At 39.0% G+C, this 12,708-nt stretch overlaps 1 pseudogene; it reads left to right on the top strand.

Moving 5' to 3' along the window:
- Positions 1-9,581: 9,581 nt before the first annotated feature.
- LOC149152311 (DEAD-box ATP-dependent RNA helicase 53 pseudogene) lies at positions 9,582-10,735 on the top strand (annotated as a pseudogene).
- Positions 10,736-12,708: the final 1,973 nt, after the last annotated feature.

Here is a 12,708-nt window from a genome sequence, read left to right on the forward strand (position 1 = left end):
AAATCATTGCCTCAATTAGTAATAATAGAAGATAGGAAATCTTGATTCACCTACAACACTTAGAAAACATTCCATAATAGCCAGTTTGCGATGTTGTGACATTTGTGGCAATGCATTTATGAAAATCTTCAACAAAATTTTAGGATATTTAGTAGCCACTATCCAACATGAAACCATTACTGATATGAATTGTTCTGAGACCCTTTGTGAATGGCTATCATCCTATATTATAGTTGATTTACTCATAATTATAAATATATCTATATGTGATCGAAAACTTAATCAAGAAGCAACCTTCTAAGATCAGTCATCGATGAAAAAGAAGGATGTATCTTCTCGTGGATTAAAAGAAGGATGTATCTTCTCATGGATTAAGAAGGATGTATCATTATATTTATGATACTGCATTTCTACCCACAGATTTCAGATGCCCAAGACTTGGAACTTTGATCTTAGCCCAAAATCAGGGTTTAAGAGAAGTACCAAATGGCTTACTCTGTTTTAGAGAGTATATCAAGCTCGTCATCATCAAATGTTGTGTGGACGGAGGGTATAATGCCCAAACTTCAATTCTTGCGGACACAGTATTTTCACACACTTGAGATATTTCCAATAAGAATCGAGAAGCTCTCCATTTTAAAATACATAGAAATTGACGATGATGTATGAGAAAGATCCATTCACACAGGTCATAACATAAAAATTTGCCTGGAAGAAAATATCACATTATTGTGGAATGTCATTGATAATATTATTAAAAATTAGAATTAAAGAACATATGAGAATATCACATGTAAATTATGATCAAAAGAAAGAAATAATTATTATTACAGTCAATTTTTTTTGGACCTAAAATATATTCTATTTTTACAATGATCCTTAATGTTTTTTTTCTAAGGCAAGAGACGTTCCTTCCAAATCTATTAATCGAAAAATAATTTATAAAAATTTCAGTTGCCCACCAAACCAAGTGGACCATGAACAAGGTAGCTCATCGCTAGAGGCAAGGCCCCCAACCTGAAACTGAGACCCCCTAAACCAACCGAGAAACCGTGACTACCCAGTCACTGCAGGACCCTACCGCAGCTGAGAAAAATGCTTCACTAAGATAAACAAACCTCAACTCCCCGGCCCCACACAACTGTACGAACAATCCTAATTGATGAACTCTGCTTCTGCATCCAATGGTCCAAAACACATCACTTGGCCTCAAATCTACCAAAACTTAACATTAAAGATTCACCCCAACCAAACAGCACGATGAAATTTGACCATTGATTAGCGCCTCGGCATCCAACGGACAAGACCATTAGTGCACCATAGAAATGCACAGGCTTCACCATGCAATGAGGGAAGTTTACATCCCTCTCCTTCCTCCACGTGTTGTCGGGTGTGTGGTATCACTTCTGAAAGATAGAAACCACCTTATGCTTGAGAGTGGTGTGATCTCCAAAAAACTGATTAGGAAGCGGTTTTTCCTTCCGTGTGATGAAACTGTGGGAAAAGTAGCTTCCATTATACTCCCAGCACCTTTCATAACCTCTAGAATGTTGAGCCTACCTTTCAACTCCTCCTTAACATGATTGAAGTGTCTACAACCAGGATTTTTGCAGATCTTTATGGAACAAAGCCATCTGCCTAGCCAAAGCCGCTGAATGTTGAAGTTGGAATTATCAGTGCTATTGAAGCCTACTGTAATTTTCCTTCCACTTACATGTATGACTAGAATGAGGGGATCCCATTGAGAATGGGTCATTGTGACCTTTCCTTTTTAGTTTTAACCTGAAACACTTTTTTGTCATCTTTCCCAAGATTGTGACAAAGAGTTTTCAGATTGCCATGACGCATTGCTAGCCACCCTGTCACAACTTTGCCTTCCTTACAGCGAACTCCTTGGTTGGCTAAGAAATCTGCCAGTTTGTTAGCCTTTCTATGGACATGATTGAACCTGACTGAGAAAAGCCCCTGAAGGTGACCCTGAATACGTTGAAAAACCTGGATTAACTTCCAGTGCTGAGAGACTTTCTCCAGCTCTAAACCGTAATTGATCCTTTTAACCGAGTTAATAACTAACTTAGAGTCAGCTTCAATGATCACATTGTGGTGGTTTTCCTGCTTCAACAAATCTAAGCATTGCTCCATGGCCATTAATTCCGCCATATTATTGGTGGCTCTTCCTAAATGACAATGGAAGAGAGAGAGGATGTTACCTGCTTCATCCCGTAGAACCCCCCCAAAGCCAGCTATTCCAGGGTTGCCTTTAGAGGCTCCATCTATATTGTATTTCAAAAAACCTCTTGGAGGAGGTTGCCAGTAATCTTTTTCAGACTCCCTATTTCTTGTTGTTTTGTTCTAACTTAGGGGGATGATCCCCTGCAATCCTAACAGCCTGAGAGTTCTCAAGTTTGTTCCTGTGGGAGGATTTTTGGGAAGATTCCTTACTATTGAGTTGACTGTCTCCTTGATTTGTTTTAAGACCTGATCAAATAGGTGATGAGTAGGATTCTTTTCATTTTTGAAGATTCTCTTATTCCTTTCCTTCCATATGTTCCAAATAATAAAACTTGGCAAGAGGGCCCAAGCAAGGTTGAGAACTTTGTTATCCGAAAAATTTCTCCTCCATCTGTTAAGGATCTTAGTAATACTCTCCTTGTCCCTGTCAGACTGTTGAAAGATGTTGGTAAAAGCCTCCCATAGTCGGGAAGTGAAATTACAGTTGTTGATAAGATGTTCCATAGTTTCCTCTTGGGTTTCACAGAGCTGTTATATGGAAGGTCCGAGTATGCCTCTCTTTCTAATGTTGTCCCAAGTCAAGATTTTCCTTTGAAGAACCAACCACATGAAGAGTTTGATTTTCATCCAACCTTGATGTCTCCAAAGGTTTAGCCAGATTCTGTTCGAAGCCTAGGAATCTAGCTCAAGGAGAACACTTTTTGCTTCCTTAATATTAAAGATGCCTTTAGTGTTGTTTCCCCATCTGAGTTGGTCCTGCCCTTCAGACACCAAGATCATCCTTTGTTCCAACATTTTTCCAAGAGCCTCTACTTTAGTACTCAACATTCTATCGTTCCTGCATCCTATATCCTTCCATATCCTCCATTTTCCATTGTTGTGAGTATCATCCCAAAAATCTTTCACTCTAGTCAAACCTTGGGTGTCAGTCTCATGTTTAAGGTTCCAAAAATCCTCTGTTAACAATTTTGGTTCTTGTTGCCATTTGTCCTCCCAGAAAAGAGCAAGGTCACCTTCTTTGATTTCCTAGAAGCTGTTTTGTTGAACTAAACCTTTGTTTTCCCAAGCTTTATTCCAGATGGCAGAGCCTTTTATGTTACCAAACATCCTTATGAGTTCAATGTGATTCCAGGAGCTAGCATATTTTTCTTTCCATTTGCTTTCCCATTGGGCCTTGGGATTTTTGACCCACCTCCACCATAGTTTGGCCCCTAGAACCTTACTTAGGATCTCTTAGTCATCTAGGCCAAGGCCCCCATGATTCTTGGATTTACAGATCTTTTCCCAAGAGACCAAGCCCCAGAGAAAATCTCTTTGGATGTTTTTGAATTGTTGCAAAACTCCTTTAGGGGCAGGTAGTGCTGATAGCATGAAAATTGGAATTGATTGGAGCACCGCCTTTGTCAGCATGAGTCTACCTGCCAAATTTAAGGATCTGATCATCCAATTACTGACTTTATCCTGCATTTTTTTGATCAGTGGTTCCCAAATGCTCTTTTGCAAGGGTTTCGTTGTGAGAGGAACTCCTAAATACTTTGAAGGGAGGGAATCCCTCTGAAAGCCAAGAATTCTGGAGATATTTCTCTGAATGGCAATATGAGTATTAAAGAAAAAAATTTGGATTTGGAGAGGTTAACTTCCATACCTGAAGCCATGGCAAAATCACTCAGAATTTGTTTGTACGCCCGAGCCTCTTTGACTGTGGGGATACCTTGTAACATAGTATCATCCACAAATTGTTGATGTGTCAAAGCCTGACCATTCTCCTTTAGAGGAAGACCTTGAATTTTTCCCATAATTCTGGCATGCTTGATAGACTGGCCAAGACCTTCCATCATGAGTATGAATAGGAAGGGGGAAAGTGGATCCCCCTGCCTCAGTCCTCTTGAGGGAAGAAAAATCTCAGAAGGAGAGCCATTAACTAATATTGAAAAGTTGGAAGAGATAACTAAGGCCATGACCCATCTCACCCAGTTGTGATCAAACCAAACGCCATTAACACTTTCCTGACATAGGTCCAGTTCACTTTGTCATATTCTTTTGCTATATCTAGTTGCATAATCATACTAGCTCTTCTTGTGCTGTTTAATGAGTGGACCACCTCATGAGCTTGAATAATGTTGTCCAGAATTTGTCTGCCTTCAACATATCTTGATTGTTCCCCCGAAATCAAAGAAGGAAGCAAAGGTTTAAGTCTATTGGCCACAACCTTGGATATTATCTTGTAAACCACATTGCAAAGAGCTATTGGTCTATATCTGTCTGGAGTTTGAGCATTTTCTTGTTTAGGGATCAGGAAATGAAGGAGGTGTTAAGAGCTCTCAAGATGGTTCTGTTAATCCTAGAGTCTTCCACAACATTCAAAATATCTTCTTTTACAATATTCTAGCAAGCTTTAAAGAAATCTACATTAAAGCCATCCGGGCCAGGTGCTTTGCCATTTTGCATGTCTTTGAGAACTTCATTGACCTCTTCTTCTGTAACTGGTCTGTTGAGGTTGTAGTTTTCCTCTCTAGACACCAGCTTAGGTATATGCTTTATTAAGTCCTTGATGTGATTTTCTCTTTCTAGATTACTTTCCTAGGCTATTTCTCGGGAGTGTTGAACTAACACCGCTTCTATATCTTCATGGTATTGTAGCAGTTGTCCATCTCCTTTCTTATTAAGGAAATTCTGTTGTGTGATCTATTCGCCATGGTGGCTCTATGGAAAAATCTTGTGTTACGCTCTCCTTCTTGTAGCCATTGAACTCTGGAGTTTTGTCTCTAGAATATCTCCTATTGTTTACACAAGTTTTCCCATTCATGATGATGTTTCTCCACTAGACTATTTTTGTCTTTATCAAACCCTTTTGTGATCATAGCTTGGTTGAGTTTTTGCATTTTGTTTTCAACTGATTTCTTTTCTACAAAAATATTGCCAAAATCTTTCTTATTCCATTCTTTGAGCCTCATTTTTATGTGCTTTAATCTTTTATGAAGCATGAACATTTTAGTTCCCTGGGTCTGAAGATCTTCTACCCACCATTTTCCAATATTACTAATGAAATCTGGGCGTGAAAGCCAAATGTTCTCAAATCTGAAAGGTCTATTCTAGGGGGTACCTATACCCTAGATCTCAATTTGAATTGGCCAGTGATATGAGCCTCCAACGGGAAGAACACTTGCTAATATTTCCTTATCTAATAGCATTAGATCCTCAGAGATAATGAACCTGTCCAACTTGGATGCTACCTAAGACTCCCCTCCTCTTTTGTTATTCCAAGTGAAGAGGCCATGGTTCGTTTCCACATCCATTAATTTCATATTGTCTATAAATATTTGAAATGTTAAAGAATCTTTACTTAGTTCTCTGGCTCCACATTTTTTTTCAGAAAGAGATTTTATCATATTAAAATCTCCTCCAAAGATCCAGGGTATTTTTGCCTGTCTCTCCCTGAGATACCTAAGGGAATCTGTTAGCCTGCGTTTCTCCTCGATCCTTTGAGGGCCATACACATTCATGACTAGATAGGTACTCCTGTCCCCTACAGGCTGAATCACTACTGATAAATAATTCCTAGCAGCCTCTACATCAATTATGTCAATTTTTTGAGGGTTCCAAAGAGTGAGAATACCTCCTGCTGTATTATCTGCTTTAACTTCTAGATATTCAAACTTACTGAGCCATTTGCTATGTAGTTGCCTTAACTTTTGAATGGAACATTTCATTTCCTGGATAAAAATTATATCCGAAGCAGCCTGTTTCATTCTATTGCTAAGCAATCTCTGTTTTCTTTTACTTCCTAGTCCTCTAGTATTCCAAGAAATTAACTTCATTATTAAATATTTGTGAAGGAGTAGCTGGTCAGATATTTCATCTTACCTGAGTCTATCATGAGCTTTCCACACTCCATCAATAGCTCATTCTGCTTTTTCCTGGGTTTCTGGGTGCTAAACCCGAAGTAGATTTGATCGTTTTCACTCCTTCGCTACTCAGTCTGCTCCTGTTTTTGGCTCCCTCCATACTCTTTTCCTGAGTTTTCATAAATATAATTGCTCTATTCTATTGATCTCCTCCTGAGGTAATGAATCTACCCCTCCAGAAGTACCCTGAATTAAGAATCCTTCCAAATCCAGGTGTTCTCTTTCCAGTATCTCCTGTAGCTCAGTTTCCTTCAGTTCCATCTCACTCTGGGTTATTTCCTGGTCCATCTCTCGTTCTGTGTCACTCAATATTTTCTCTATCTGCTTGTCATTTTCCTGCGTTTGATCACGGTTTCCTTCTTTTTCCTTCTCTCTTGTACTACTTTTATTTTCTTGATTTTCTGCTGTTTTTTCTTTGTCCTCTTCCAGAACTTGGAACTGGTTCTGCCTAACCTGTTGTCCTTCATTTTGTTGTATTCTTTGCCCTCTTTTTCCTCTCTTTCCTTTATGGATTGCCTTGTCAAAGCTATCCAGATGTTTCATTGTATTAGGTTTGCTTTTATTCTCTGTTTTGCCTAGAGGGCAATCTCTGAGAAGATGCCCATGTTCATGGCATCTATGACATCTAAACGGAATATGCTCATAGTCCACCGTTTGAACCCATTCTTCATCAAAAACTTCCAATATCACCTCATCCAGAAGAGCTCCTGATAGATCCATCTCAACACATATCCTAGCAAAGGAAGTGTATCTTCCCCTTCTAGTAGCTTCTGAAGCTTTGACAAACCTACCTATTTTGTTGCCTATGGCAGCTAATGATTCAGGTTGCCAGTAATCAAGAGGTAGAGAATAGAGTCTTACCCAGACTGGGACTGATATGAACATTTCTCGTTCCGGGACAAAGTTCATCTTCCAAGGCCTCATATAGAGGCCTGCTACTGCATAGAAGTAGGTCCCTCCTTCAAACACTCTGTCTTTATCCTCAATACTTGTGAACGCTAGGGTAAAGAAACCCTTTGACCCAAGGTGTAGATCAATGCTCCCTTTAGGTTTCCAGTGGTGTTTGATCCATATTTGTAAAGATTTTTCTGTGGGCCATAGTTCCATGAATTTGCAGATGATTGTGTAGGTTTGCATGTTCTCCCTGTGCGCTTATAGAGCAGGATCATTTAAAACAACTCTGGGTGTAACTTTAGCTTTGGGTTTACAAGGTCCCTTTTGCTTTTTCTCTTTTGTTTTCTGTTTTTTGTCATCTTCCTCCTTGTATTTAGTGCTATTGTTCTCTTTTATTTTAGCCGCTGCTTCCTTCTCTTCTATGTTATTCTTTCCCTCTCCCGTGAACTTTCTGACTTTTTCTGGGGGTTTCTTGCCCTTGTTGGCCATGATCTCCTTGTAGGAGGGAGAAGATCCCCCTCCTCTACATCCCTCCATGGATGAAAACTCCCGTTGAACCTCGAACCCTGGTCACGCACTTATTTTCCCGCTCGTCTCCATTGCTCCCTCCCTTACGATCGCAATGATCCTTAATGTTATTAAGGAAAAAAGTTGTTGAAAAAAAATCACTTTTAAGTTTTTCATTTAAAAATTTTAAAAAATATTTTAAACATTATATTTTATATTAATGTCCGTTTCACACTTTATATTATATTTTAATAAAATAGTTTAATTATTTTATATATAAATCAATTTTTTTCTTACTAATTTTTCTATACTGATTAATATTTTATTTTATTTTATACTATATATATATATATATATATATATATATATATATATATATATATATATATATATATATATATATATATATATATATATATATAAATATAATAATTCAATAACAAATATTTAATTTAATTATGAAGATTTTAATCCAAAATGTGAGAGGCATTAATATTTGGAAATGAAATTTAATATGTATTTACCTTTTTCATACTGCATCCAAAATATAAAAAATCTTATCTTTGTGATTTTACAAAAGACTTTGCTTAGATGTGTTATTATATTTAGATGACTTAAAAGTGAACTGTCACTGGATAAGATAGAGACACACGACTTGGGACAACGTTTAGGTATGACAAAAATTAGAGTAGGTAACATCTTGTCTGTACAAAATATTTTATCATTTCCTAAATTTAATATTTTTATCTAAGTTCATATTTTTGCGTCGTAAGGCGTTCCCATTTGAAAATAACTCTCCTCAGGTGATTCGTGGATCTCGTTTCGACCGTCAGATGACATGTTAGACGATTAAAATGTTATTGGCCGTTCGATATCACCATTTCCGCTGAACTATTGTTTATTCAATTACCAAACTATTATTTATTCAGTTAGTTTGTTAGCCTTTCGATTTAGGGCAGAGGGGGAGCGGAAAGTCGACATTCCTCAGGGCACTGAACAGGCTCAGGGAACCGCCCTTCAATTTCGTCTTCACCAGCCTCAACGTGTTCGCCCTCCTGTGCCATGTGAGCATGCTCTTCCAGATGGCACCCCTCTTCGAAGGTCGGTAATCAGTTTGATGCACATTTCTTGTTCATATTAATGACTTGCTTCGACCTAATTTCTTTGATTCACTGGAAGCATTCCAGATAAATTGCTCCGCGGGGAGAAGTTGCCAAACAAGAAACTGGTAGAGTATTTGGGCTGGGCGGATTTGGACTCCTCGTTGGCTGCTCGATTCTCCTCATGTTCGTTTCCTCTAAAGAATCTCGTTTCGATAAACATTTTGTCGCCCGTCTCTAGGGGTTTCACTCGAAGGGTTTCAATCATCTGAAGCTTGCAATCTGCTAGTCACTACGATGTGGTTGCTTCAATTGTGCTGAAATTGAAATGCATGGCAGGAAAACCGCTGAGTTCGAAGGCATCCAAAGCTGCTGCAGCTTTTCCCCTATTGAAATCCCTCAATGGAGGAGGACCAACAGGGCTTCGATTCTCCTTGTGTTCGTTTCCTCTAAAGAACCCCATTCTGATAAACCCTTTGTTGCTTGTCTCTCTAGGTTTCACTTGAAGGGTTTCAATCCTCTGAAGCCTGCAATTTGCCAGTCAGTACGAGGTGGCTGCTTCAATTGTTCCGAAATTGAACAGCATAGCAGGTAGACAGTTGAATTCGAAGGTAGCCAAAGCCGTTGCGGCTTTTTCCCTATCGAAATCCCTCAATGGAGGAGGTCCGACAGGGCTTTGATTCTCCTCTTGTTGGTTTCCTCTAAAGAATCCTGTTCTGATAACCCTTTGTCTCTGTTCTGATAAACCCTTTGTCCCCTGTCTCTCAGGGTTTGACTCGAAGTGTTTCAATCCTCCGAAGCCTACAATCTGCCAGTCAGTACGACTTCATGAGAGTTAAAATCATCAATGGTGATATTAGCCAAGTGAGATACTTCCACTCTCCCAGTTGTTGGCGGAATATGGAATCGCAGAGGATGAGAGGCACGAGAGTTAAAATCATCAATGGCGATATTAGCCAAGTGAGATACTTCCACTCTCCCAGTTGTTGGCGGAATATGGAATCGCAGAGGATGAGAGGCACGCATCTTGGGCGTCAGGAGGTCGAGACACCTCGGACAAAATACGGTGACTATGATACAAAAAGTCGAAGCCAAAAGGAAAGTCGGTGGTGACGATGAAGGGTTGATGTTGCCAAGCTCGGAATGGATGAAGAGACTATTAATTCTCTCAATAAGCATGATATTACTAGATTGTTCCCCATTCAAAAAGCAGTGTTGGAACCAATAATGCAAGGTTGTGACATGATTGGTCGTGCCAGGATAGGAACTGGAAAAAACTCTTGCCTTTGGAATCCCAATCTTGGAAAAATCATTCAGCACAACCATAAGAATGGGCATGGATCATATCCCTTGGCACTCATCTTGGCTCCAACACGAGAACTTGCATGCCAAGGAATTCCAAGAATCTGCTCCAAGCCTAGATACTCTTTGATGTTATGGGGGTGTACCTATAATGAGCCAAATCTAGAAGGGGTTTAGATGTTGCTGGAACACCTAGTCGCATTATTGATCTAATCAATCGTGGTGCATTAGTCTTTTCATAAGTACTGTTTATTGTTTTGGATGAGGCTGACCAGATGCCGAATGTGGGCTTTGATGAAGATGTTGAGGTGATTATGGAAAGATGGCCGAAAAGGCGTCAGAGTATGCTTTTTTTCTGCTACAATGCATGTCTGGGTGCAAAGGCTTTCAAGGAAATATTTAAATGATCCTATTGTTATCGATGGTGTTGGTGAATCATCTCAGAAGTAAGTAGAAGAAATCTCACTTTCTTATATTGCTGCATCCACCTATGGGAAATGTTCGATTCTCAACCCATTGATAACTGAATATGCCAAAGGAGGAAAATGTATTTTTTTCACTCAAAGAAAGTCAGATGCGGATAGTTTGCTGGTGGCACTGGGTCGGGTACTTACATGCGAACCTCTTCATGGTGATATCTCACAGAATCAGCAGGAGAGGACTCTTTCTGGCTTTCGTGAGGGGTGTTTTAATGTGCTAATTGCTACTGATGTCACTGCATCTGGTGCTAGCAATTTTTCTCAGGCTTTATATTACCAGAGCCGTCGTAATTTTCTTCAGTTTACTTGTTCCTAATAAGCTAGATGAGAATTTGGAGCCCAGGTTTGGAGCCTAACCTGGGTATGGCCTCTTTTATGGACAGGATATAAATTTTGTACGCATGTAGCATCCTTCTACGTGTATTTTTGCTAATTCGACATAAATCTCCCATTTCTTGTAACAAAAATAGGTGGTGTTATATTCCATTAACAATGATTCAAAGGTTGAATCATGTCAAGTGTGTATGTTGACGAAGGGCAGGAAGAGCCAAAGTGGATGCAACATTCACTAGGCTTTGTAATTTGTATATGGATAAGTCCCTAAATCTATGTTAAGTTTGCAACTTAAAGCATGACCAAAAGCAGCACATTGGTAGAATTAAAGCTATTTTGCCGCAATAGTTGCAGGGCACAAAAGCCTCTAAAGACACCAATGCAATGATTTTGAATCAGGTTTGATTTGGACATGGAAGTCTCCATTAAAGATATCCTTGTAAGGAGCTATGTTTGAAGCTCTCAACAGGCTTGATCTGTTTGGCCCCCTCCTCTTGTGAACAGCACTGTTGGATCCATTGAGCGGAGGCAATTTGAAGAGTGCCCAAGGACCCAGGTCACTTCGACTGCCATGAACAAAATTATAAATGGATGCCGTACTCATTAGGCATTGTCTATGGGTAGACCCTAACCCTGGGTTATATATGTTGTGACAGAAAGCAACACAGTTATACAAAATTAGAGCTATTTTGATGCAAAACTTGCAAGGTGCACCAGCCTATAAAGATACCAATGGCCTGATTTTGAATCGATTTAATTTGGATAAGGAAAGATTCATTTGGCATAAGCTTGCAAGGAAAGTGTGATGCTATTAACATGATAGTATTTATCAAAACGCTTTGACAAATGAAAGGAGAGTGTGATGCTGTCAACATGATAGTATTTATCAAAACCCATGGACAAATGAATTTTGAAACATGATAGTATTTATCAAAATCCATGGACAAATGAATTTTGATGTGATTATGGCCGAAAACATGTCTCAAAAATAGTATTTATATGTTCATCCCTCTCCAATTTCGAGCAACGATGTTAGATTCAAGAGAAGTTGATCGGGGGAGTGCTCTAAAGCCCACATCACAGTGACCACAATGAGCAAAATCATAAGTGGATAGATTGTAATATCAAAAGTTTGTGAGCGCCGATGCAGACCTCCCAGGCCACGGTGAGAACATACTTTGCAGCTCATAAGCCATGATGAGATCAACGGTACTGAATAACGATAAACCTATGTTTGCAGTTTGAGCCCTTAGCTTTGCTAGGTCAAAATCAAATCGTAGATCCATTTTCATGATGTCAAATTTTGCTATTATCTTGTGATCTATACCAGTGCCATCAATATATTCTCTAATTATCTATTGGGGTTCTGATGTGTAATTAAATGATGGTCATTAATCATTGATAATAAATCTGAGGAGTCATTGAACATGTACCCTAATTCCGGGTTCTGATGTGTAATTAAATGATGGTCATTAATCATTGATAATGAATCCGAGGAGTCATTGAAAATGTACCCTAATTCTGGGTTCTGATGTGTAATTAAATGATGGTGATTAATCATTGATAATAAATCCGAGGAATCATTGAACATGTACCCTAATTCTGCATAACCTAGTTGCAGGATTATTTCATGTATTAGTTGGCCTGCACACAAATACGAATAAAACCATATGACATAAAAGAAGCCCTCTGCTAAAATAGATTCAGTGAAGGTTACTCCCTATAGCAAACCAATATTGGATAACTTGTGTCCGGAAGGGAGTTTGACATGCACTTTACACAGTTTAGCAAACCAATATTGGATAACTTTGTGTCCGGAAGGGAGTTTGACATGCACTTTACACAGTTTCTTCCCAAGGAGAAAGTAAAATAAAGGATGATACCAATGGGATCATGGTTCAGCAGTGAGATCGTTGGTGTGTTGGCCAGCCACCAAGATTCAATTCTTTGAGAGGC

This window comes from Pinus tabuliformis, chromosome 9, assembly GCF_031772625.1.
Source record: "Pinus tabuliformis cultivar Carrire ecotype Pingquan chromosome 9, CPIR1, whole genome shotgun sequence".
NCBI lineage: Eukaryota > Viridiplantae > Streptophyta > Pinopsida > Pinales > Pinaceae > Pinus > Pinus tabuliformis.